Here is a 26,654-nt window from a genome sequence, read left to right as displayed (position 1 = left end):
CTCCCAGCTTTGAGCAGGGAGTAGAAGGGCCTCTCACTTTCCCCTTTACTTCCCGTCTCCTTTCCCACTAGTACCTGCTGACATGCTTCTTCCCACAATTTATGACCTTTGGGTCATAAATAGGGTGAGGGTATTAAAAGATGGCGGTCACTAAGACTTATCCTCTATTTGCCTTTAATGCTGGTGCAGGGGTGAAGAGAATGCATGTTAACATCTAAAATATACTTGGAATTATTGGTCTGGGGAAATGGCTCAGTGAGAAAAATGCTTGCTGCACAAGCATGAGGACCTGAGTTCAGATTCTTAGCATACTTATAGAAGCTGGTAACCACAGCATGGGGACAAGAAGATCTCTGAAGTTCATTGGCCAACCAGACTAGCCAGTCCATGTGCTCCAGACTTAGGGAGATATCCTGTCTCACTAAATAAGATGGAGAGCAAACAAGGAAGATACCTGACATTAACCTGTGACCTCCACAGGCAAGTATTTGCAAACACATGCACACATACATGGCCACTCAAACATATACATATATCATACACACATAGGTAAAAGAAAAAGAGAAATATTATACATAAAACTTGCCTGTTTTGCCATTTTAAGTGTACAGTTTAGATGGCATTAAGTATATTTATATAAGGTGCAAGTGCCACTAAAACTTTTCTCTCTTCCCCAAAGAAACTCTACCCATTCATTAATCAGTAGCTCCTCTTTTATTCCCCCCAACCTCTTAAAAGACCATAATTTTACTTTTTGTCTCAATGAATCCGACTATAAGTATTTCATATACACAGAACCACACTATATCAGTCTTCTATGCCTGGCTCTCTTTCACTGAGCATCATGTCTTCAAGTCTTATCCATATTGTGTATGTGTCAGAAGTTCCTTCCTTTCAAGGGCTGAAGGATGCTCATTGAGTATCCTATAGAATTTGTGCATTCATCTGTCACTTGTAGTTAGATAGCATCCATCTTTTCACTATTGTAAATAGGGTTGTTAGGAGCACGAGTCAAAAGTCCTTGCTTTTGACTCTTTTGGGTATGTGTGCAGAAATAGAATTGTTGGATTTCTTTTACATTCTTTTACTGTTGTCTGTATAGGCAGAGGGCTTCAGAAAACAACTTGCTTCTTTTCACCATGTGGGTTCTGGGGATTGAACTCATGATATTAGGCTTGGCAGCAGGTACTTTTACTTGCTCAGCCATCTCACCAACCCCTGTTTTTGTTTCTCAAGCTGAGATCTTATAACCGATGCTGGCTTGGAACTGTTTGTGTAGCCCAGGATGTCCTTGAATTCACTCTCTGTGTCAGCCTTCTGAGTACTGGGAAAACAGGCATATGCCACTTCGGGTAATTCTCTTGTCCAATTACTAACCAGTCCTAATCCTGCTAAGCTTCCAGGACCAGAGGAGATCTGGTACTTTTATGATGGTATGGCTGTAATTCTTGTAATTCCGTGTTTAAATTTTTGAGAAACCATAAAAGTGTTTTCCACAGTGCCTGACTCATTTTACAACTCCTCCAGGGATATATAAGGGTTCTGGTTTTTCTACATCTTCAAAACACCTCTCCACAGTGAGGAGTGTGAAGTGGTGTGCAATTATGCTTTGGGTTGGAATTTGTCAAGTGACTATTGATATTGAGCAGTTCTTCTCCTGTGTAGGGCTGCTAAGTCTTTCCTTTGACCTGTCTTTAAAACTCTGCATTTAGCACTCTTTTCTAGACATTCTTGGAAGTCAGATGTTCCTGTAGTTTTTCAGGATTCAATGCACTTGACTTTAAGAACTTCTTTATTGTATGGTCGGTGGCATCTGGACTTGCAATAGACTAAAGCTTAAAAATCCACAGATCTAGTCCTGTAGCTTCTCTCTTCTTTAACCATGGTTAATTGCTCTCCCTCTCCCTTTCCTTCTCCCTCTCCCTCTCTCTTTCTCCCTGTGTGTGTGTGTGTACACGTGCACGCTTGAGTGTGCCAGTGACATGTCCTACCAATGAGCTATCTACCCAGTATGTATTTTGAGAAGCAGTGTTTGTTGACTTTTCCAGGCTGGCTTCAATCGTGATCCTTCTGCCTCAGTAGCTGAGGTTATAAACTTTTGCTATCATGCCTGGCTCTACCCATTCTTTCTGAGCTGTACTTGCCATAGCCCCTGGGGTTCTTTGATTCTGATTTCTGTTCATTTGACCCATGTAGTACCACTTTACTGTGATAGCTAGCAAGCTACCTTGAAAAGAAAAGAATCAGGGAAGGAATGAGGAGAGGCAACAGGTGACACACTTCTTTAAATTCATTTTCTGGTGAAAACAAGAAGGTACATAAAGCTTCTTTTCTCTCCACCCAAAACAAAGAAACTCTGCCTTTTCTGCCAAGGAGTTCCATCAGGTCTTAAAAACTTAGCAGTTCTCTCTCAGTTTAACTTCAGATGAAAAAGAGAAGTGTACCTGAGGGGAAGCGTCAAATGTCTGCATCTGTTACTGTACATGCCATTCAGGAACTGCTTTTGTATCGATTCTCTGCATGGAAAGAGCTGGTGACTTCCATGGAGGAAAACAAGAAGCCTGTACTAGATGTGGCAGTGCAGGCCTATAAGCCGGCTCCTCAAGAAGCTGAGGTAAGAGAACCACTAAGTTCACAACCAACCTGGAAAACTTAGCAATACTCTTACCTAAAAGTTTTTTTTTTTAATCCCCCCTTCCACATTAAGGACTGAAGATTTGGATTAGTGGTCAAGCATTTTTCTAACATGCATGAAATGAAAAAGTGATTCTTTTTCCTGATTCTTAGCAATGTCTGAATCCATTTAGGCTGCTATATCAAAAATGTATACACTGTGCAATATATAACAGAAAATTATGACTTACAGCTCTAGAGGCTGATAAGGACAAGACACTTGCAAATTTGTTGTCTAGTAAGGGGCTACTGATCATAGATGGGATTGTCTATGTACTCTCATGAGGTGGAAGGGACATACAAGCTCCCTTCTCCCAGGACTCATTAGAGGAGAATCCTTAAGACATTTCACTACCTATAGGGCCCACAGTTTAGCACCACCACACTGGAGATTAGGTGCCAGTATATGAAACTGAGAGCAAGGGATACCAATATTCAGATAATAGCAGAAATACTGCCTCGGTTTCTTTCCCTCTTAAAATCCTCAGTCTAACCCCCTCTATGCCAGGTGGTAGCCTGAAGACTCTTTTGTTAACTGATCTGGAAACCAGATCCAGATCCTTCTGGCATCCTTAACAGGAACTTTATAAAATGCTATAAGAGAACAGGAAGCAAGTTATCAGAGAAATTACAACCAGCAGCATATGAAATGTGTGTTTTCTGAGAGCAGGTTTTGGCTCTAATAAGGAATGTCATCTAAACCACGAGGAGCCAAGATATTATGTCTGGTCCTTCACCTGAGTTCCTTCTATCTCAGCCTCCAGAGTTGGGTACTGCAGTTTGAGGGAGAAATAATCTCATGTACTGGGACACCTGGTCCCAAGCTGGCAGCTCTGTCTTGGAGATTACGGAACTTTCAAGACTTGGGTCCTAAATGGTAGATGCAAGTTAATAGAACTATACCTGCTTCTAGCTCTAGTCTGAATTCCTAGTTTCTTCTCCACTAAAATTTGAGGTGCCTCCACCACATGATCCCAGTACCACAGAGCCATCCCACCATGCCTTTCCACTCTAATGGAATGAAATCTCTCTGGGACCATGAGCCAGAACAAATCTTTCTTTCCTTAAATTGCTTCTGTGATATAGCTCATCACAGTGATGAGAAAAGTAACTAATTCAGTGTGTGTCATCTAACTTTTGTGTGGGAGGAGCTTCCAGTTCAAGGCGCAGAAAGATCATGTTCCAAATCATTTTTTAACCTCTAGCTGTTACCTGCATCCCATCTAAGAGGTAGCTCTGGAACCAGGTCAGTGTGCTCCAGGCCAGACATCTTGTTCTCTGAAGCCAACTTCAAAGTTAGCCCCGTGTTCTCCTGGTGAGGTGTAGATCTCTTGCTCTTAGATAATTTTTTTTTTCTTATGGAAGTATATTTTAGTTTTATAGCTTCCTTCCGTGTAGCTAATGTGATAGTGGATTTCATCTGCATAAGTGATCTAGGCCGTATTGATTACTTTTCTCCTTGTTGTGCTCAAATGCCTGACAAGAGTACCGTAAGGGAGGATGGGTTAGTTTTTGCTCAGAGATGGAAGGCACGCTCCAGCATAGCAGAAGCATGAGGCGGCTGTTCACACTGCCTCCACAGTGAGGGGGAAGAGACGATGACTGCATACACCGGCTTGCCTTCCTCTTTTGATTCAGTCTGAGATCTCACTCCATGGAGTGGCACCGCCCACATTCTTCTCACCTCAGTGAATCCAGTCTAGATGCACCCTCACAGCTGTGCAGAGGTTTGTCTCTTAGGTGATTCTTGATCTTGTCAAGTTGACAATATTAACCGTCACCTATTTCTTTAAAAGTAAAAAAATTATCAGGTGGCAGTGGTGTAATCCCAGCACTTGGGAAGCAGAGGCAGGTGGATCTCTCTGAGTGTGAAGCCAGCCTGGTCTACAGAGTAGGTTCTAGGACAGCCAGGGCTATAGAGAGAAACCCTGTATCAAAAACAAAACAAAGCAAAGCAAACAAAAACAGAGACTGAAAAATCAAAAGAAAAGTATTAATTAAATAAATGTGTGGTGGGTGTTAAAAAATTAGGAACATGTCACTCAAGTGACTAGTGATTAAGATGCTCTCTAAAACTGTTGTGAGAAGGACTGTGTGACAGGAATTGACAGCATTCAGTTTCCACAGCCCTTCTTCCCACTTCTGAATCTCTGATCTTCTCTGGTGAGAGCAAGGGAATCCGAGAATAAATTTCTCTCTCCTCTTTGAATAATTCCATGATAGCTTTCTCTGTGAGTTTAGAGATAGGGCCATTAGCTATGTATTGCATCCTGATTAGCTTCCTCTAGTGTTATTCTTTCCAAGATTCAAGAGTCTTTCTTAGTCCATTTTCTGCTTATATGATCGAATCCCACGGACTTCGTGAGTTTTAAAAAATTTTTTTAAATGCTCCTGGTTCCAGGAGCTGAGGCATTTAAAGAGTATTGTAACAGCATCAAGGGGTGGCCTCTTGCTACATCATAACACAGCAGAGGGAAGCACGTGGCAAGATGAAGCAGGCTCCTAGCTTCTCTCTCTCTCTCTCTCTCTCTCTCTCTCTCTCTCTCTCTCTCTCTCTCCTCTTCCCATCCTAATGACCTCATTGTGTAAGTTACTGTCACCTTACTGGGACCAAATACCCAACAGAGACAGCTTAAGAGAGAAAAGGTTGATCTTGTCTCACAGTTATAGGGGAATTTCAGTCCATCATGGTGAAGAAGGAAGGTGACAGATATATGAGATGGCAGCTCTTCACATGGTGACAGACCAGAAAGCAAAAATAATGGTCAGAACCAGAAGTCAATATAAAGTGACCTACTATTGTCAGCTAAGGCCCCATATAGAAGGTCCCTCAACCTTCACAATGGTGCCACCAGTCAGAGGCAGAGCATTCAAATTAAGACCCTATGAGGGACATTCCAGATTCAAACCACAGCACTCACTAATTCCCCTCCAGAGGACACTTCTCAAAATGCCACCAGTCTATGAATTCAGGCTTTCCCATTTCAGTATTAGTTGCTTTTCTCACTGTTGTGACCAAGTACCTGCCAGAAGCAACTTAAAGGAGGAAGGGTTTATCTAGGCTCAGGGTTCAGAGGGTGTAGTTCAGCATGGTGGGGAAGTTGGTTAGTGGTAGCAGGAGCTTGCCTCTTACATGTTAGAGATAATGCAACAAGTGACAGTCCTCTGCAATCACACTCAAAGGCCTGCCCAATCCCATTCCCGTGAGCCAACTCGGCTACGTGTCTCCTGCTCCAAAGGTTATACAACCTGCCAAAATAGTTGATGGCTGAGGACCAAGTGTTCAAACACATGAGCCTGTGGAAGAAATGTTACATTCAAACTGTAGCGGTCCCTAACACAAGAATTGGGTGGAATGGAAACACTCAAGCTGTAGCAATGCTTAAGAACCCTAGAATTACTCTTCCTTGGAAGTCTCTTCAGCGCCATAGTGCACTTCCATTTTCAGCCTAGCCCCTCCAGAAAGGGGGTCAGGCCTTCTCCTTTGCTTCCACACTTCTCTGGCCCACGTCCTCCCGAGGCACTGCTTGGAAAGTATTCATATAGTTTCTGCCCTTAAGGAATCCACATGAGACTCATCCTTCTGCTTGTGAGACTGCTCCTTGCTCCCCTATATTTGTGCATTCCCTGGGGAGCTATTCCTGCTCATTGAGCTTTTTGGCTACCCTAGCAGGGATTATTTGACATCTGGGAACACTGAGTCTTCAGGAAATTGCCCAGGTTTGCCAGGCAAGGAAGAGGCTGAAGCCAAGAGGACATGCCTCATGAGGGTCTTCTGGCACCCACAAACTTCATAATCTTGGACAGCAAGGAATAGTTTCCTTTGCATGGGCTGTCTTTGTGCTTGTCACAACAGTGAGCTAAAGGAGAAACAGATTGCTTTCAGTCCAATCTGTCCTAGTGGGAAACCCGCCAGAGCATCTCTGGAGAGCCTGGGCCTGAGCCCGCATTACTGTCAGGATGTGGCCTAGAGCCTAGTTTCCCTTCCTGGCCCTCCCTTCATCTTCCTCTTCTCCTCCCCTGCCTTCTGCTCCCTGACCCCACTGCTCCTTCCATGGGAGCTGCAGAGCGAGCTGCTCAGAAGGAAGTGACTGTTGATATTCTACCTACAGAAGTGGTTTAGCATGCCTGCTCTGCAAATTTACTCATAGCTGGAAAGCAGAACCAGGTTCATTGGAGTGTGTTGTTGGGGGCCTAAATTCAAGTGAAAGCAGCACCTAACTGCTTTTCTACCTCTTTGGGGATCTTACTTTTGTTGCTCAGGCTGCTTTGAAACTTCTGGGCTCAAGTAGTTCCCCTGCCTCAGACTCCTGAGTAGCTAAGATCCTACTCTTATAAAACAGTGAATGATGGATATGCTGATTGCCTGGCATGTCAGTTACCAACAAGCTGATCTCAAACAGCCTCCCTAACTTTATGATCACTAGTTTCATTCTTAGTCTTCATTTCTTGCTGGCCATATCTACCATACCTGAAACATGTCCTGCCTGGCCTCCTGTTCCTCCTACATCTGCTTATTTGACAGCTTCACAGGGCAGAGGGAGGAGGCAAAGCCCGAGGCCTGAGTGGAGTGACTCACCTACCAGTCCCGTCCTCTATCAGCCTCAGTTTGCTATTCTCTCAAATGTGGCTAAATAGCTGGATTTCCCTGCCAAATGGCTGTGATGGTAAGAATGATCTGAAAACTGTTTTCTAAAAGGTTCACTCCATCTAAAAGCCATTTCTTCCCTCCTTTTCTTTTCCACTTCTTTCTCTCTCCCTCCCATCTGCCTTCTTCATTCTTCCCTCCTTATCTCTTTTCTCCTTCTTTTCCCCCTTGACACAGCACCTCCCTATATAGTCCACACTGGCTTGGCACATAAACCATCCTGCATCAGTTTCCCAAGTGCTGTTATTACAGGCACATGCCATCATGTCCGCCTACAGTGACATTTCTTAGTGATAAGGAAAACTGATCCGTCCTTTAAGGATCATCTCAGTGGTACCTCCTTGATGATTTGTCTGAAAGTGAGAAGTGAATACACCTTTCTCAGCATTTGGAAAGTCTTCATAGGGTACATAGCTTGGAATCTAGAGGGAAAGGGTCTGTGTCTACATATGATGCTCTTCTATGCTATATAATTATCTAGAATCCAGTTAAGTGGCTTAGGCATCTTCCCTTTTTACAAACCCCCAGTACCACACATGGTAAATTCCCCAAAAGAGTGTGTTGAGCTGGGGAAGCAAAAGGTAAATAGATAGATAGATAGATAGATAGATAGATAGATAGATAGATAGAAGCAAGCCAGTTTTGTAGCTTAGAACCTAATCTTGGCACTAGTTACATGTATGTCCCCTCTGGAAGTTGTGAGGGAAGGGAAAATAGCAGGGTGTGTTGGTATAGTAGAATGGCTGTAGAGGGAGGTGATAGGAACCTTTCAAGCAATGTAAATTAATCTATTTTTTTAGTCCATTTTTTTTTTCTCTTTTGTTTCAGGCTGTGGGTTTTGCCAGGATCTTTAAGGAGACAAAACAGTTAGTCCTGCACCATCCTGGCCTTGTCCCAACTACCAAGTAGATAAGTCAGACAACAGGCTACAGAGCCAGGAATTTGCCTCCATGTCCCCCACACTGCACCCACGAAGCAACAGAGAGGAGTGCCAGCCTCTGAGGACCACCTCCTCTAACAGCTCATAAGAGAGCTCTCTTAGGGGCAGGAGAGATGACTCTGTGGCTGAGTACAGACTGCTTTTCCAGAGGACCTGAGTCTGATTCCCAGCACCAACATGATGGTTCGCCTCCATCTATAACTACAGTTCCAGAGGATCCAATTCCCTCTTGTGGCCTCTGCAGGCATCAGGCACACGTGTGGTGTATAGACATAAGCAGGCAAAACACAGAAACATAAAAAATAAAATAAAAATAAAGCTGCCTTAAGGGTTGGTGAGAACTGGGTGCAGTGGTGTAATCCTAGCACTTGGGGAGGCAGAGGCAGGCAGATTTCGGTGAGTTCAAGGCCAGCCTGGTCTACACAGTGAGTCCAGGATAGACAAGGCTACACAGAGAAACCATATCTTGGAAAAAACAAAGAGTTGGTGGATGTATCCATGAAACAAAGGAAGAAGGAATACTAATACTGAGCAGCAAAGCTACTTGGAGGCCACAGCAAGGCATTGTTAAGTTCTTTCTAAGGGTTACTTTGGGGTCCTCATGTGACCATCCTTTTTTACAGTATTGGAATTCAGTTGACTCTACTAAATGATACATTTGAAGTTGACAGGTTGTTGGGTTTTATTTTATGTATGAATTTGTAAAGCACTACTAAAGTCATATATCACACTCAAGCTTCCTCCTCCTGACTCACCCTTCTCTACTGCCTAAGTGAGGAGAGCAGGGGTCTATTGTTAGTGGGTTAGAACCTTAGAGCTCAGTGCACAAAAGCCTAGTCCTCTGACATTGTAATGTGGGTGGCCTGAGGCAGACCTTACTCTCTTCAGGCCTGAGGGTCTCTATCAATGAAATGAGCCGATTAGGCAAGATGCTAAGGTTTCTTGGCAATCTAGAGCAATGCCCTTTATGTGACAAAACCTTTCTAAAGCAGCAGTTTTTAAAATATAAAAGAAGTGTAATACATCTTCTTGGTTTTCTCATGTCCCGAGTTCCAGCAGCACTAAGTTCCTGGGTGAGGATGCTGGCCAGCAGTGACCCCAATTCCTGACCCTACCCCACTCTCCCTCATTCTCTTCTCAAGATTGCCTCTGTGGTTCTCTCTGTGTAGCTAGTAAGGGATAATGGTGTTCTCCTCTTGGCTCTGCCTGGAGAAGCAAGGCTCTCTTTTTCAGGGGGAGAATAGGGTGGAAAAAAAAGGATGGCTTATTTTATCCTCCTGGACCCCCGAATCATGCCATAGAATGGGAATTATAGATTTTCATCAAATGGAGTTTCCAGAAAGCAGTAACTCTCTTAGCATGTAACGTATAGCCCTCCGAGGAGACATGCTTTGAGCTGGGGTTGGAGGAAAAACTAAGGCGAGCAATATAGGACTTTTAGAGAAAGCAGAGGCCTTACAGTCTTTTTTTTCCACTCCCCAAAGGGATAAGTCACCCCCTTCTACACAAACACACACACACTGTTAGCATCCCCTTCCTATCTGCTGTGCCCCCAGGAAAAGGTGGAAGAGGAATGCAAAAAGGTGGTAGCTGGGTTGTGAGCAGGCTCCAGGATTTACTTTCTCTGTGCTCAGCACGTGCCCAGTAGGTGCTCAGTAAATGTCTGTTGACAGATGGAATGTACTCTAATGCTATGTCAGGCACTTGGAGGAATCCAGAGAGAAACTGTCCCCAGCCCCTGACTGTGGTCAAGAAGGAGGGATAAGACAAGCACATAAATAACTTTATACAGGACAGACTCTGATAAATGCCTTGGGAGAAAAACAGTGAAGAGCCAGGGAGCAGGGCACTAACATCTGGCTGAAGAGGTGGCAGGGGTCCAGAGGAAACGACGTGCTGGTGGTGCCGAGCAAGCTGACCTGGAGTAGGGATGGGGTTTTGACCATGGCTCAGGAATGTGTGTGTGCTAAGGGTGGGGAGTGTGGACAGGCTGCATTCCAGACCCCAGAGGCAGACTGGGGGCTTGAAAGTTTCTTTAGAATGTCCCCAGCAAGCACAGACAGAATAAATCACTGACAATCCAGAGACTTGCTAGAGGTGGGGGTTCTCTGATGTCTCATCTTGCCTCAACCCCCAACTTACAAAACAGACTTAGTGGGGGCTCTTGCTAGCTCATGGGTTGGCCAGCTCAAACCATAAGTGATAGCCAGCCCCGTGGCTTACCAGTGATTTCACAAAAGCCTTCCTTCCAAGCTCAGTGTGATGCTAGAAACAATAAAACTCCTTGCCCCCAGGAAAAGGCCATGCAAGGACCGACAGTTGCTGCTTACTTCATCCATCATCCATTTTACTGAGATGAGCTGTTGCTGGACAGCAGTGTAAGCAGTTGGGCACAGGGGCCACATTATTTTCCATGAGATTTTTTATCTGCTTATTGGCAGCCCCAAACTTCACAGTGGGGATTTGGGTGGTAACATTCCTGGTTGTGCTATACATAGGAAATCAGACCCAGCCCTTCCTCTGCTCTCTGTCTCTTTGCTCCCTAGTCTGGGTCCAATGGAGGTCAGTTGCTATTAACTGGTGTATCAAATGATTTCCTTTAACAAGCTATTATTTTGTTCATTGGACATTTTCACATTCATCATCTCCTTGAATTTTCAAAAATGTCTTCTAAGTGGGAATTGTTATTTTCTCTTCACAGACGAGGAAATAGGCTCAGAGATGTTAAGGGCCTTATCCCAAAACAAACCTAAAAGGGCGAGCTTTCAGCCCTGGTCTTCTAACTGCAAGTGGCACCAGCTGCAGAAAGCCTCATTCTGAGAGTTTGAAATTAGTTACAAACCATCAAGATCCAGGAACCAAGCAAAGGAAAAGTGGAAATGCAAGAACCCCCAGACTAGACTATGCCATCACAGAGAAAAAGTTCATCACAATAGAAAAGAAAACCTAGCATGTCCAATATGGAGGCATCTAGAAGTCTCTAGAATATTGGGAAGAGGGTGGAGATGGAGCTCTTCCTCACCTGGGATCTTTCGTTTTCACTAACTGCATGCTACGACCATGCAGCTACAGTCCATCAGGGGTGCATGTGGGACAGCTCTGCTCGCAATTTCAAGGCCTATGTGGCCAAGAGGGACATTAACCCTGATCAAATTGAATCCACAAACATATGTTATCTGTACAAAAGCAAGAATCAAAATAGATATGGCTTTGTGTGTGCATGTGTGTGTGTTGGTGCATGTACACATGTGTGCACATGGAAGCTAGAGGAGAACATTGGGTACCATACCTCAGGCTCCAATCACATCATTTTTTGAGACAGCTTCTCTCATGGGCCTGGAGCTCACCAAGTAGGCTAGGCTGGCTGATGAGCAAACTCCACGCCTCTTCCTGTCTCCACCTCCCCAACACTGGGATTACAAACCCATGCCTCTTCCTGTCTCCACCTCCCCAACACTGGGATTACAAACCCACGCCTCTTCCTGTCTCCACCTCCCCAACACTGGGATTACAAACCCACACCATCAGGTTCATATAATTGCATGGCAAGTACTTTAGCAACTGAGCCCTTCTTTCTGAAAGGAGTGGCATGTTCCAAGGCAGCCTGGGCTACACAGTGCAACTCTGTCTCAGAACAAAACAAGGGCAAAGCAAAGGAGAAAAAATACACAAAGGTTCAATTATCACCACAATCAATTTTAGATCATTTCATCATCCCCACAAATAAATATTGTACCTGTGATTCTAAATCTCCACTCTCTCAGCATCCTTTACTCCTTACTCCCCAGAGGTAGACAAAGAATAATCTACTCTCTGTCTCTATGGATTTGCCTATTCTGGACGTTTCATATAAATATTATACAATATGTCTTCTTTTATAAATGGCTTTGTTCACTTCACATAAGCTGATTTGAAATTCAGCCATGTTGTAAGATGGGTCAACACATTCCTTTTTTTGTGGGAACATTAAATTGTATGGGCATTCCACGTTTTATCTATTCAAGTAATACAGCTGACAATTTTAAAGGAAATTCTAAAAAGAAAACAGGAAACAACCTAGGAGCCTCTCACAGAGGGCCTCTGAAAGGCTCTGCCCTGCACACTATCAAAGCAGATGCTGAGACTTTTGGCCAACTGTTGGGCAGAGTGCAGGGAATCTTATGTAAGAAGTGGGAAATAGTAAGATCTGGAGAGGACAGGAACTCCACAAGGAGAGCAACAGAACCAGAAAATTTGAACACAGTGATCTTTCCAGAGACTCATACTCCAACCAAGTACCATGCATGGAGCTAACCTAGAACCCCTGCACAGATGTAGTCCATGGCAGTTTAGAGTTCAATTTGGTTACATAGTAATGGGAAGAGGGACTGCCTCTGACATAATCTGATTGGCCTGCTCCTTGATCACCTACCCCTGAGGGGAGAGCAGCGTTACCAGGCCACAGAAGATGACAATGCAGCCACTCCTGATGTGATCTGATAGACTAAGATCAGAAGGAAGGACAGGGGGACCTCCCCTATCAGTGGACTTGGGGAGGGGCATGCGCGAAGAAGGGGGAGAGAGGGTGGGATTAGGAGGGGAGGAGGGAGGGGCTTATGGGGGGATACAAAGTGAATAAACTGTAATTAATAAAAAATTACATTTATTCATGTGTGTGCACACAAGTTTGCAAAGTACCACCATCACATGAATGTGGAGGCTGTAATACAACTTGTAAGAGTTGTTATCTCCATCTACAGTATGAATTGCAGGGATTAAACTCTGGTTGTCTGGACTGGCAGCAAGCAAGTCTTTTCTTACCCAATTGTTTTTTCACCCACTAGGTCATCTCGCCAGCCCTGACAAATTGTGTGTGTGGGGGGAGGAGGATTATTATACTCTCTTGGAGACTAGGAGTAGAATTTCAGATTTAAATAACTACGTCCAAACTTTCGAGTATATAGGAAAGTGGCTGTGTGCTGATTAGTTTTTTGTCAAATCGATATAAGCTAGAGACATACGGGAAGTGGAACCTTCAATTAAAGGAAAAAAAAATACCTGCCTCCGTGAGAGTCATCTGTAGGGAGGTTTGTAAGGCATCTTTGTGATTACTGATTGATGCAGGAGGGCCTAGCCAGCCCACTGTGGGCAGTATCACCCCCCGGGCAGGTGGTCTTAGGGTATAAGAAAAACTGGCTGAGTAAGCCATGTGAAGCAAGTCAGTAGGCAGCATTCCTCCCTAGTCTCTGCTTTAGTTCCTGCCAGTTTCCTGCCCTGACCTCTCACTGATGAACTATGAGATGAGATGGGAAAGTCAAATAAACAGTCTCCTAAGTTGCTTTTGGTTATGGTGTTTGTTAGAGCAATAGAAAGTAAACTAACATAGGCTGTATTGTCTCTCCGTGTTCTTTATCAACACTAGCTATCTAGTGTGACAGTTATTAGAACCATCTTAGTAAGAAATGGTGTCTCATTGTACATTTGAGTCATATTTCCTTGGTGATTCATTGTGCTAGGTATATTTTTTATGTTACTAGGTCATCTGTATCTTTCTTTCGAGAAGTATTTATTCACATTCTTATCCTTCCTAAAAACAGGATATTTTTATTGTTGACTTGTGAATGTTATTTATATATTGTGGCATACTAGAAATCAGATGATTTACAAATGTTTCTCTCATTCTGTAAGTTGTATTTTACTCTCTTGGTGGAATCTATTAATGCATAAAAGGTTTAAATATTCATGAAGTTGAATTCATTTACTTATTTCTTCTGTTACAAAGCTTTTACTATCATGTCTGAGAAGCCAGTGCTAAACCCAAAGTTGATATTCTCTCCCCCCCTTCCCCACCTCTGGCACACTGGCATAAAGAAGCAGAAATTCAACTTTATTCCTTTACATGTGGATATACAGTTGCCTTGCAACGTTGTTTATTGAAGAGAGTGTAAATACTGATGTCACTGTTGCCAAAAATCAATTGTCTGTAAATGTATGGATGTATCTTGAGACTTCCAATTTAGTTCATTTATCTATATTATCAGTCGTTTTGCCAGTACAATATGGTTCTGGTTACTGTTGCTTTGCAGTGTGGATATTGGTAGATATTGGGTTTCCCTGAGCACCACCAGAGGAGTTACTGATTCTTGTGTTCTAGAATAAGAAATTGGACCATATTAGTTACTTTTATACTTTCTGTGATAAAATAACTCCCCAAAAGCAGCCGATTTTCAGTCGTCCTGAAGCAGGGGAATAGAACAGAGAGTAAAGTGTAGAAGACCATGCCCAAAGGCTGCAATGTTAGCTTATGAAATAAACCCAAGGCATAAACTACTGCCTAACCTGTTTAATCAAATCATAGGTTTTTTTTAAGTTCCCTAGATTACTGTTTGCAATTTGTTCTGACCTCTGTCTCCTATTTTTGTCCAGGAAGCTAGCTAGCCTATAGTTTTACTACATCTCCAAGACAGTCACCATTCTCCTATCCATTACTTTCCCCTCAACTCCCCTGGTTAGGCATGGATTTCTCCATGATGTTAGAAATGAAGTCAATTCATTTTTGGAATCATTCAAAATTATCTGTTCTATAGCCTGCTTTTCTCCCAGTGCAAATGCTCTGAGCCACAGTTTTTTCTAAGGTCAAGACAATGGCTAGTATCTGAGTGAATCTCCTCCTTTCTCTCAATTTGCCATTTGGTGATGATTATTAATATTTATTATTGATTTATCTCTTAGTTAAACAGCAGTTTTTCCTAAACCAGCTGTAGACCCAAATCACCACACAGAGCCTAGCATTTATTTAATTAACCTGGAACACAATGCTGGACAACAATTACTCCATCCTAAACCTCCAAGCCCGCATAGCTTCCTCCCATTCAGATTTCCCACACTATACTTTTTTTTTTTTTTTGGTCATATCTTAGATCCAGTTCATCTCTCCTGGTGTTTCCATGTCCTCTCCTCTAAGATCTCTCTCCCAGCATTTCCTCCTACTTGTTTCTTTTCTCCTCCCCTCCGGACCAAGATGTCCCACCCTATTCTCTCCATTGCTCAGCATTGGCTGGTTGTTTTATTGACAATAGAAAGAACAAATGGTAGCATGTTTACACAAACTTGTGACAGGGGATGCTTAGAAAAAGCATCGCAATGCCGTGTCCATATTGAAACCAAATAGTGGGGTAGAGAAATCAGCATTTGAATAAACTATGTCTCATCAGGACTGGCTGCATTGTCATACTCTGTGGCCTGGCAAGGCTACTTACCCCTCAGGGCAAGTAGAACCAGCCACTGAGTTCATGTGAGAGACAGCCCCTGTTCCCCTTACTAGGGTACCCATTTAGACACTGAGCTACCATTGGCTACATCTGAGGAGGGGTTCTAGGTTATCTCTCCATGAATGGTCTTTGGTTAGAGTATCAGTCTCAGAAAAGACCCCTGGGCCCAGATTTCTTGGTTCTGTTGCTCTCCTTGTGGAGCTCCTGTCCCCTCTAGGTCTTTCTATCTCCCACTTCTTTCATCAGATTCCCTACACTCTGCCCAAAGTTTGGCTATGAGTCTCAACATCTGCTTTTATACCCTGTTGGGTAGGGTCTTTCAAAGGCCCTCTGTGGTAGGCTCCTGTCCTGCTTCCTGTTTTCTCCCTCTTCCAATATCATAGCCAGAATCTGGAGACAACCCAGATGTCCCTCAATGGGAGAATGTATATAGAAATTGTGGTACATTTACACAATGGAATATTACTCAGCAATTAAAAACAAGGAAATCATGAAATTTGCAGGCAAATGGTGGGAACTAGAAAAGATCACCCTGAGTGAGATATCCCAGAAGCAGAAAGACACGCAGGGTATATACTCACTTAAAAGTGGATATTAGGCATTTAATATAGGATAATCATACTAAAATCTGTACACCTAAAGAAGGTAAGAAAAACGGAAGACCCTGGGTAAGATGAGCAATCCTTTCTTAATATTTTTATATTCACTTTACATCCTGGTCTTAGCCCCATCCCTCCTTCCCTCCCAGCCACACCTTCTCTCCTTCTCCCTCCACTCTCCCCTTTTTCTCAGAAAAGGGGAGCTCCCTCTCCCATCCAGCCCAGCTAACCAAGTTGCATCAGGACTGAGCATGTCCTCTCCCCCTGTGGCCTGACTAGGCAGTCCCACCAAGGGGAAGTGATCAAAAATCTGGCAAATGAGTCTGTGTCCAATGCAGTTCCCACTTTCCTTGGTATGGGATGCACATGAGGCCTTAGTTGCTCATCTGCTACATCTTTGTAGGGGGCCTAGGTCCAGTTCATGCATGGTTTTTGGTTGATGCTTCAGTCTCAGCAAGGCCCTCTGGGGCCTGGTTGGTTGGCTCTGTTGGTCTTCTTGTGGAGCTTCTGTTACCGCCAGGTCCTTTTCTCTTTCCTCACACTTTTCCACAAGACTCCCTTCACATCATCCAATATTTGGCTGGGAGTCTCAGCATCTGTTTTGAGGCACTGCTGGGTAGAACTTCTCTCAGAAGACAATGCTGACAGGTTCCTGTCTGCAAGTTTAGCAGAGTATAGTTCATAGTTTCAAGGGTAGGCATTCTCTGATAGGGTTGGTCTTTTGATGAGCCAGACATTGGTTGGGCATTCCCTCAATCTCTGCTCTATCTGCTCTTATCCCTGCACATCTCAGGAATCTTAGGCAGGGTATAAATTTGGGGTGGAAGTTTTGGTGGGCGGGTTGGTGTTCCCATCACTCTGCTAGGAGACTAGGCTAGTTAGTAGGTGTCCTCTTCAGTTTCTATGGCCTCTACTACTAGGATATGAGGTCAGACCCTAGCCAAAGGAGAAATGATACACTGAACACTTGCATTAGAATAAAAACCAAGTTTGCTTCTTGTCTTGGTGTGTTTGCTCTTCTGAGTGTGCCCTCCCTCTTGTTAGATTGGTGGCCTCTTTCTTTGTGACCCCCCCCCAGTGTATTTATAACATAGCTTTTGTTGAGACACTCAGGATGTATCTCTTTCCCTTTCTCTAGCTCAATGTTTACACTTAAATGTAAAGCATGTATAATTTCTCTTTCTACTTAATAAACTGACCAACTTTGTTCTACTCTAATCTCTGTAGCGGAAAGCCATCTGTAGTGGTCTTTTTTAAAACTCTACTTTATTTGGTGTGTTTAGGCCTCTACCTCCTTTTCACCACACCCCAACCTTAAGCAGGAGAGAGAAAAGGTTAGTGGGTAGAGGGGGCCCAGATCCCTTTACTTCTCCCAACTATTATTACAGAGCCCTAAAAGATCCCAGTCAAGGGGCCTATACCAAACTCTGTCAACCACAGATACAGCTAGCAAGCTCCTCCATGCCACTGTGCCCCAAAGCATTTCTCTCCGTCTGTCTGCTCCAAACTGCCACACCATATCTGGTCTCTGGTCTCTCCAAACTGTTTCACACCAGACACCAACAACAAACACCACACCACATGCACATTTCTCGTTCTCCGTCTCAGCCTCACATTTCTGCTGTTAGAGCCCTGTCTATGCAGCACATGGAAGGCCACTACCAGCCGGCAAAAGTCATGCTCCCATACCTGACAAATAACAGGTGTGGACAAACAATAGCCCAGCTAAAATCTCACACTTTGGCTTAAAAGAAAAAGCATATTTACATAATATACAAAGAAACCAAAACTTCCATTACATCTCTCGAGATCTTTTTCTGTGGCATAGTCAAGATCCTGCTTGAATAAAGTCTGCTAAATGGGACAACCCCTCAGGCTATAGGACTGTGCTGTTTTCTGCCTCTGACAATATATACATTACATGGTCTGTAGCCTTCTCAGATATATTTCTTTCACTTAGCAATATGTGTTTAAGGTTCTTCCCTGTCCTTTCATGGCTTCATAGCTTAATTCCCTTTTGTTTGGTTGGTTGGTTGGTTGGGTTGTTGTTGTTGTTGTTTGAACTCAACCTGGGTAGCTCATCTCTTTTAGCTCTGAGTGATATTCCATTGTCAGGTAGTAAGTGCAGTTTATCCACTTGCCTACTAAAGAGTATCTTGATGGCTTCCAAGTGTTGGCAGTTATGAACAAAGCTACTCTAAACATACATATGAAGGCTGTATGTAAGCACAAGTTTTTTTATCATTTGGGCAAATACAAAAAAGCAGGACTGCCAGATCATATGTTTAAGACTATGTTTAGTTTTGTGATAAATTGTCAAACTATCTTCCAAACTGTCTATACCATATTGTATATATTGTATTCCTAACAGCAGAGAGTGAGCGTTCCTGTTGCTCCATATTCTTGGTTGTGTCAGGTTCTAGATGATTTTCACCATCATAATGTAGATATTACTATTTCACTATTGTTTTAATTTGTAATACACTAATGACATAATGTTAAATATTCCTTTTTTTTTTTTTTTTTTTTTTTTTTTTTTTTTTTTTTGAGCCAGAGTCTCATGTAGTGCAATCTGGTCTCTCTGGTCTCAAACTCACTACATAGCTGAGGACAACCTTGAAGACAACCTTGAATTCCTGATCCTTTTGCTTCCACCTTCCAAGCTTGAAGATTTTTTTCATATTCTTATTTGCCATCTGTACATCTTCTTTGTTAAGTGTTCAGGTCTTATATCACCATCATGGTCATCATCATTATAATTTTCATCGTGTGTGTGTGTGTGTGTGTGTGTGTGTGTGTGTGTGTGTCCCACTGTGAAATTCAAGTGGTGAAGAACAAGAAGCACTTTATGTACTGAACCATCTTGGCAGCTACTATTCAGGTCATTTACTCATTATTAAATCATGCTCTTCATTTTCTTATAGTCCATTTTTGTGACTTTGTATATTTGAAGTTATTAGCCTTTATCAGCTATGTTTTTTCTAAATATTTTCTCCTAGTCTGTGGCTTGCCCATTCATTCTCTTGGCAATACCCTTAGCAGAGCAGAATGTTTCCATTTTTTCTCCTTTTTATAGTACTAAAGTTCAAAGCCAGAGCCTCAAGCATGCTAGGTAAGCATTCTGCTATGAAGCCACACCCCCCAATCTAAAATTTTTACTATTAATGCAGCTATTATATCAATGATTTCTTTCATAGATTGTACCTTTAGCATTGTGTCTGAAAACTCATTGCAATATAGATTCATTAGTTATAACAAATGTACAGCTCTGGTGTGGTATGTTTATAGTGGAGGAGGTTTAGCACCTACAAATACAGGGCTTATATTGGAACTCCACCATTGCTATCCTTTTGCTATGGATCCTAAAGTTCTCTGAAAACTAAAGTCCATATGTTTGTTTTGGCTGTTTGTGACAAGGTCTTACTCTCTTGTTCAGCCTGGCCTGGAATTCATTCTCTCAAGACTGCTCTTAAACTTGTGGTAACCCTCTAGGATCTGCCTTTTGAGTGGTGGGATTATAGGTGTAAACCACCATCCCCAGCTAAAATTTATTCATTTCAGAAAAACTGTAAAGGTCTAGATGAAGAAGGCTGTCAGCATTGTAAATAAACTAATAACTGAGGGGGAAATTTATCATCTGCATACAAGACATCTAAATTTTGAGTATTATTAGCTTCCAGGAGTTATGTGGTTTTTCTATTTCGCATTTAGATCTGTGAACAATTATGAGTACATTTATGTGTGAGATCCACATTTTGTTCCTTCCTCCCTCCCTCCCAACCTTCCCTCCCTTCCTCCATCCATCCCTCCCTCCCTTCCTTCCTTTGGCATGTAAATGTCCACTTGTTTCAGCACAGTGTGTTGAAGAGGATTTCTTTGCTCCATCATGTTGCTTTGTCCCTTTCTCTCAGAGCAGTTGACTATATTCATGTAGGGCCTATTGCTGCGCTCCACAGATCTATTGTTTGTTTATTCACTAACAACACAGTCTTAATTGCTGCAGCTTTACATGTGGTACTTAGAGGGTTGGATAGTCCTCCAACTTTGTTTCTTTCCTTCAATATGGAGTTGGTTGTTCTAGGTCTCTCTAAATAAAAGTTTAAAATTAGTTTGGGGATACCCAGAAAACAACTTCTATTTCTATCAGAACTGCATAGACCTATTGATCAACTTAGGGACAATGGGCATCTTGACAATATCAAATTTTCCTGTTGTGAACAGAATGTGTCTCCTCCATTTAGTATTGCTTTCTATCATCATGGTTTTATAGTTTTCTCCATACAGATATTATATAGCTAATGTCAATTTTTTACTCAAGTGTTTGATGCTTTGGGAATGCTCATATATGGTAATGTGTTTTAAAACATTGTACAAGTTATGATGAATATAGAATAGGTTGAACATATTTGATAAATATATCTTCATGAGTTTGAGGTAAATATATGTTAAGAATATGAAATATTTCACAGTGTTGCCTATCATCCTTGCATAGGAACCAAACTAATCTTCTCTATATTTTGCAACTTTACATGGCACTGAAGAAAATATAGTAATGTGTTTTTAGTTCCAAACTCCACTTTTCCATTGCATCTGTGTCCTGCAACCCTGCAATAACTATTAGTTCCAAGAGTTCATTGGGTTTATTTTTCAGATTGTGATCATGTGATCTGTAAGAAGAGATGCTTCCTTCTCTGTTTATCCTTCATTTCTTATTGTAGTATCTATACTTTCCTATAAGATGTTGAAAAGCCATGGTGAGAGGGAATGTCCTAGATTTTATTCCTGATCTCAGTGGGAAAGCTCCTGGAGTGTCACCATTAAATATGTTTGCTGTTGATTTTTTTTAACTTTTATCAATTATACTTTATTCATTTTGTATCCCCCCATAAACCCCTCCGTCCTCCCCTCCTAATCCTGCCCTCCCTCCCCCTTTTTCACGCATGCCCCTCCCCAAGTCCACTGATAGGGGAGGTCCCCCTCTCCTTCCTTCTGATCTTAGTCTATCAGATCTCATCAGGAGTGGCTGCATTGTCATCTTCTGTGGCCTGGTAAGGCTGCTCCCCCCTCAGGGGGAGGTGATCAAAGAGCAGGCCAATCAGCATAAATACTTTTCTTTTTGTTTTTTTGTTTGTTTGTTTGTTTTGAGATGAGGGTCTAATAATGAAGGGCTTACCTCTAGCCTCTGTGTCTGGAGTGTCGGGATTACAAATTTAATCTCAACTACTTGGGCTCTTTTACTCCTAGTAATCTTTTAATATTAACACTTCCTAGCATCTATTAACATAGTGTTTTCTTCTTTGTTACCTTATCAAGTAATGGATTATGTTCATTCATTGATTTTTGTTTTGTTTTGTTTTTGAGACAGGGCCTCACCATGTAACTCTGCTGGCCTGGAACTCACTTTTTAAAGCAGACTTATCTCAAACTCCTGGCGCTGCCTCTAGAGTGCATCAATTGATTCTGAATGCTGAACCAACCCTTCATATCTAGCATAAATCTCACTTCGTTGTGAAGCATAATTCTTTTTCTATATTGTTGGACTAGATTTTTGTCTTTGTTTGATTTTAATACTGGGATAATGCCTCATAGAATGCATTAAGTAATATTCCTTCTGGCTTCTAGAAAAGTGATAACATTTTTTCCCCACAAATATTTGGTACAGTTTACCACTGAAGTCATCTGAGCTTGGTGTGTTCTGCTTGTGAAAGGTATTAATTAGTGACACAGCTCCTTTAATAAATATAGGCCTATTCATATTGCCTAGTTGTTTTTGTGTGGGTTTTGGCAGGCTATCTTTAAAGGCATTGAGTGGTTGAATTGGGTGTTGAATTTGAGGGCATAGAGTTGGTCACTGAATTCTTTGTTATTCTTTGGGTGAGTGTGGGATCAGGAATAATGCCCTCTCATTTGTTACATTGATAATCCATGCCTCTTTTTTTCTTTGCCTGGCTTTAGGGCTTATTGGCTTTACTGTTCTTTTCAATGAACTCGTCTTTGGCTTTGTTGATTTTTCTCTAATGATTTCCCACTTTCAGTTTCATTGATTCCACTCTAATTTTTATTATTTCTTTTCATCTATTTAGTTTGGATTTACTTTGGTCCTTTTCTAATTTCTAATGGTCTAAGCTTATGTTATTGCTTTTATTTGTTACTTCTTTTCTGATAGTTGCATCCAATGCTATAATTGTTCTTCTAAGCACTGTTTTTGCGGCATATTGCACATTTTGAGACGTTGTAGTTTCATTTTCACTTGGTAAAGGTGTTCTTTTTTTCTTTGTTTTGAAATTTCTTCTTTGACTTGTATGTTATTTGCTGGTTTAATTTCATTTTCTAAATACTGAGGCTTCTACAGACAGCTTTCTGTTATCCACTTCCACTGTGATCTGAGACATGATAGCATGGGATTTCTTTTCCGTTAAAGTGGTTAAATGTGTGCTTTATAGTCCATAAGAAGTTACTATTAGCTAGCCTTTGTCAACTTGTCCTCATTGACCTTTCAATAATCAGTCCATTATCTTCAGTTCACACCCTAGTACTGTTTTCTGCTTATGAGACTTTCACGCACATTTTATTTTTGAGTCATGGTCTTGCCACAGAGTACTGGCTGCTCTCTTGAACTCCCACACTCAAGTGATCTTCCTTCTTCAACAACCCAAGTACCTAGGGGTACAGATGTGTGCCACTGCAACATGCCTGCAAGCTTCTGTTACCTTAAGTTTTCATTCTCTGTATCTAGTGTCCGTCTTCAATTTTTTAAGGACAGCAGTTTACCTTGGGACTTCTGTGTTTGGACCTAAAAAAATAGTGTATTCAGATCTTTATCTGTTGTTATGATGGAGTAGTGACTTTTAAGCTCAAATGGTAATTGATATCACACTTGCCACTGTGAGGTTTTTGGTTTGTTGGTTAAAGTTTTGGGTTTCGGGTTTTATATAGGAATTGTGGTGGTGCTGGTGGTGGTGGGTGATTTTACATGTTTGTTTCCTTTTTGTTTTGAGCCAGGGTCTCTTTTTGCAGTCCAAACTGTCCTAGAATTTTTTCTGTAGCTCAGGCTAGGCTTGAACTCAGTATCCACCTGCCTCAGCTTTCCTAGTGCTGGGATTACAGGTGTGTGCACCATACCAAGCTTTGGTCTTAATTCTTCTTTAAATATTTTATAGAATTTATCAGTGAGGCAGCCTGGGCAGAACTTTGCTATGTGGAAGCTTTAAATTTGCTGATTCAATCTTTTTATTTGTTTTAATGTATTCATGTTTTCCTTTCTTCTTGAGCCCATTTTAGAAATTGTTCTCTCTGGTATTTATTCTATTTTATTTTACTTATCTAATTTTTTTCCATGTAGCTATTTTCATATTGTCAGTAGTGTTGAGTCTTCTCTATTTTCCTACTGGTTTAGTCAAAGATTTATCATTATCCTCCTGAATAACTGATTTCTGATTTTGTTGGTTTTACTCTATTGTTTTTCTATTTTCTTGGTTATTTCCTCTTTTATTTAATATGTTTTGCTTGCTTTGAATTTAGTTTGCTCTTTAGTTTCTTTTTTTGCATGTTTGTATTTTATTTACTGACCTCTCTAAAGTAGAATAAAATTCTTATAATTAATAAAATGTCAAGTTAAAATGCTATTCAAAAAAATTCTTTCATGCACTACCTTAACTTCACTCTTGAGCAGAAACCATGGAATAATTACATTTAGATTGTAAAATCAGATTAGCAATACAAGCTACCTATAAACAGAGATTCTGGTTTATTAGAAACTAATCGTTCAGAGAGGCATGCCGCACTTAATACTTCAGTTCAATTTAAGTAATCCTTCCCCCTTCTAAGAAACTACAGGTGGGAGCTACACGACGAGTGTTGTGCCCATTGGATCGGTCATTTGCTCTGCTTGTGCAGCCACAGAACTGCATCTGGCTCTGTTCACTGGAAGCCAGACTTAGAGTCACTCGGGGCTCAGCAAGCTGATCCTACACATCCTTCCACTCCAAGACAGTTTGAACCTGGCAAGAAAGGGAAAGCAGACCTGCTCTTCACAACACCAAGTCAGCTGCAACACAGAGAGGACAACCCAGCAACTACGTATTTAGGATAAATGGCACACACCCTATGCTCTAAAGAAAAAAGAAAAAAGAAAAAAAAAAAAACATCCTGACTGATGCAGCAAAAGGTTACATTTTATTTCCTTTTAGAGAAATACCATCTAGAAGGAATTAACTTTTCTTCTTACTTCTTCAGCAAATTACTGATATGAATTTACCAGAAAAAAATAATTATATATTTTCCCAACAGCAAATTGTCTGCAAAAAGGTTTCTAAGGTATTTCTTATTCAGTTTCCAAAATTAAAAGTTTCCCTAACTGAAAACACTGACATTCCTACTCTAAAGCAAACCTTAGAACACAGGCTAGTCGCTCAGCTTTTGACAGCTCATTTACATAAATATTTTCTTCCCAACACTTTCTCGGTTTCAAAAACTACTTACTTCCCAGGTACATAACGGTCTCCATTTCAAACCGTTCACTCTGTTTCCATGGTGACACTGCGAGACTCCTTGGCCACCATAACTCACATTAGTTGACTGTGGAATTTCTCAGTCTTTACATCTTGACCTTGGTCTGTTCTATACATCAAACAAACTAAATCATCTGTTACTTTGACACACAAATTCCCATCAACAAGCCTATATTTGAGAACCACACATACCTTCATGGAGTCAGTGAGGTAGAGCTTCTCCGTAGCGTGGCTGAACTCTCCCCAGGTCTGGAACTGAGGCACTGAGGCTTTGGGAGGCAAGAAACCAGGCCGCTGAGCAAGACACCTCCTGCCCACCTCTTTCCCACAACCACCCAGGGCGCTGGACTCTGGAGGCACCTGTGTAGTTTCTTAGGGAGTTTTTTTTTTTTTAATTCCTTATATGGCCACAACTCATTTTGTTCCTCTGTTCTTTCACTGACTTCTTTTGTATTAAGTGTTTTCTAGATCATATTATAATCCTTTTAGTGATTTTCAACTACAGTATTTTTTTAATTTTTATTTTTCATACTAATTACATTTTATTCACTTTGTGTCCCAGCTGTAGCCCCTTCCATCTTTCCCTCCCAAGCCCACCCTTCAACTACACTACTTTTATCTCACTTTTTTTCTGACATTTTAGTCTTACGGTTTGTTGTTGTTGTTGTTGTTGTTGTTGTTGTTGTTGTTTGCTTGTTCTGATTTTTTTTGGAGGCTTTTGTTTTTCTCAGTTGTTTCTTAATTAACTTGAGGACTATGATAAACATTTTAGCTTGTGTATTAGTTGCTTTTTGTAGCTATGATAAAATACCGTGAGCCAAAACAAATTATAAAGGAGAGATTTCATTTTGGCTTGTGATTACAAAGGAGGAATCTATAGTGGTGAAGGAGCCATGGCAGCAGGCAGTCAGAGCAGGAAGCTGAGAGATGACTCCTCAACCTCAAACATGAAGCAGAGAGAGCAAACTGGAAGTGTGACTAGCCTATTAACTCTCAGTTTCATGCCCAATGAGCATACTTCTGTCGGCATTGCTACACCTCCTAAAGGTCCCGTACCTTCCCTAGACAGTGCCACCAGCTGAGGGCCAAGTGTTCTAACATGTGAACTTGTGAGAGACGTTTCTTATTCAGACCACCACATCCCACCACTGGCCCCCATAGGTTCATGGCCACCTCCTGATGCAAAGTGCACTGAGTCCGACTTCAAAAGTTCCCATCGTCTTTCACAGTTTCAACATGATTTAAAAACCAAAAGTCCGAAGTCACTTCTGAGACTCAAGACAATTTCCTAACTGTGAAAAACAAGATTCAAAGTACTCACGTCCAGCAGACAATGTACGTGGTCATTCCAAAAGGGAAGGATGAGGACCATGTGAGGAAATACTGGACCAAAGCAGTACTGAAACCCAGCAGGGCAAATACCACGTCTTGTAGCTCCATGTCTAGTGCTTAGATGGCTCTGCTCCTCCAACTCTGCTGCTGCCTGCCACCTGTCTCTCTCTCTCTCTCTCTCTCTCTCTCTCTCTCTCTCCCCGTGTGTGTGTGTGTGTGTGTGTGTGTGTGTGTGTGTGTGTGTGTGTGTCTGACTGATTCCAACCTCTGTCTGCAGCTTGCCTTTGCAGATGTCTCACAGCTCTGGCATCTCCAGCATCTTGGGGTTTCCACTCCAACTCAGGCTTCACTATCATAACTGCATACAATGGCTTTCTGTTCTCTCAGGGCCTTCTTCTCATAGTGACTCCAGCACTGCCACACATTGCCTGGCTACAGTGGCTCTCTGAAACCATGGCGGAAAATGTACGGTTCCTTTGTTCCTGTATCTTTTATACCTCCAAAGCCAACACTGCTAAGTTCAGCTGCCTGGGATGGACCCTCACCACTTTGAATTATATCGGTAGCAGCTTTCTCATGGTGAGGCAGTTCACTTCTAGAGGCAGAAAGCCTCCTAGGGTTTCTCTTTTCACAAGTTGGAAACTTAGTTGGGTGGGTTATTGCCCTGAGGGCACCCTTCCCATTGTTCTAGTGCAAAGAAGG

General features: G+C 41.9%; 1 protein-coding gene, 1 non-coding gene and 1 pseudogene across 2 annotated transcripts in view; 1 reads left to right on the top strand and 2 right to left on the bottom strand.

Moving 5' to 3' along the window:
* The window catches only part of Nhsl2 (NHS like 2), a 262,855-nt gene that overhangs the window by 52,083 nt on the left and 184,118 nt on the right, over nt 1-26,654 (top strand). The gene's annotated exons all lie outside the window — the stretch shown is intronic.
* LOC132650194 (U6 spliceosomal RNA) lies at nt 20,558-20,661 on the bottom strand. Its single transcript, XR_009588584.1, has one exon. It is a non-coding gene; the product is annotated as a U6 spliceosomal RNA (small nuclear RNA).
* On the bottom strand, nt 24,627-26,060 carry LOC110563154 (signal recognition particle 9 kDa protein-like; annotated as a pseudogene).

This window comes from Meriones unguiculatus, chromosome X (assembly GCF_030254825.1).
Source record: "Meriones unguiculatus strain TT.TT164.6M chromosome X, Bangor_MerUng_6.1, whole genome shotgun sequence".
In the NCBI taxonomy this organism is placed as follows: Eukaryota; Metazoa; Chordata; class Mammalia; order Rodentia; family Muridae; genus Meriones; species Meriones unguiculatus.
This window is presented reverse-complemented; position numbering and strand designations above follow the sequence as displayed.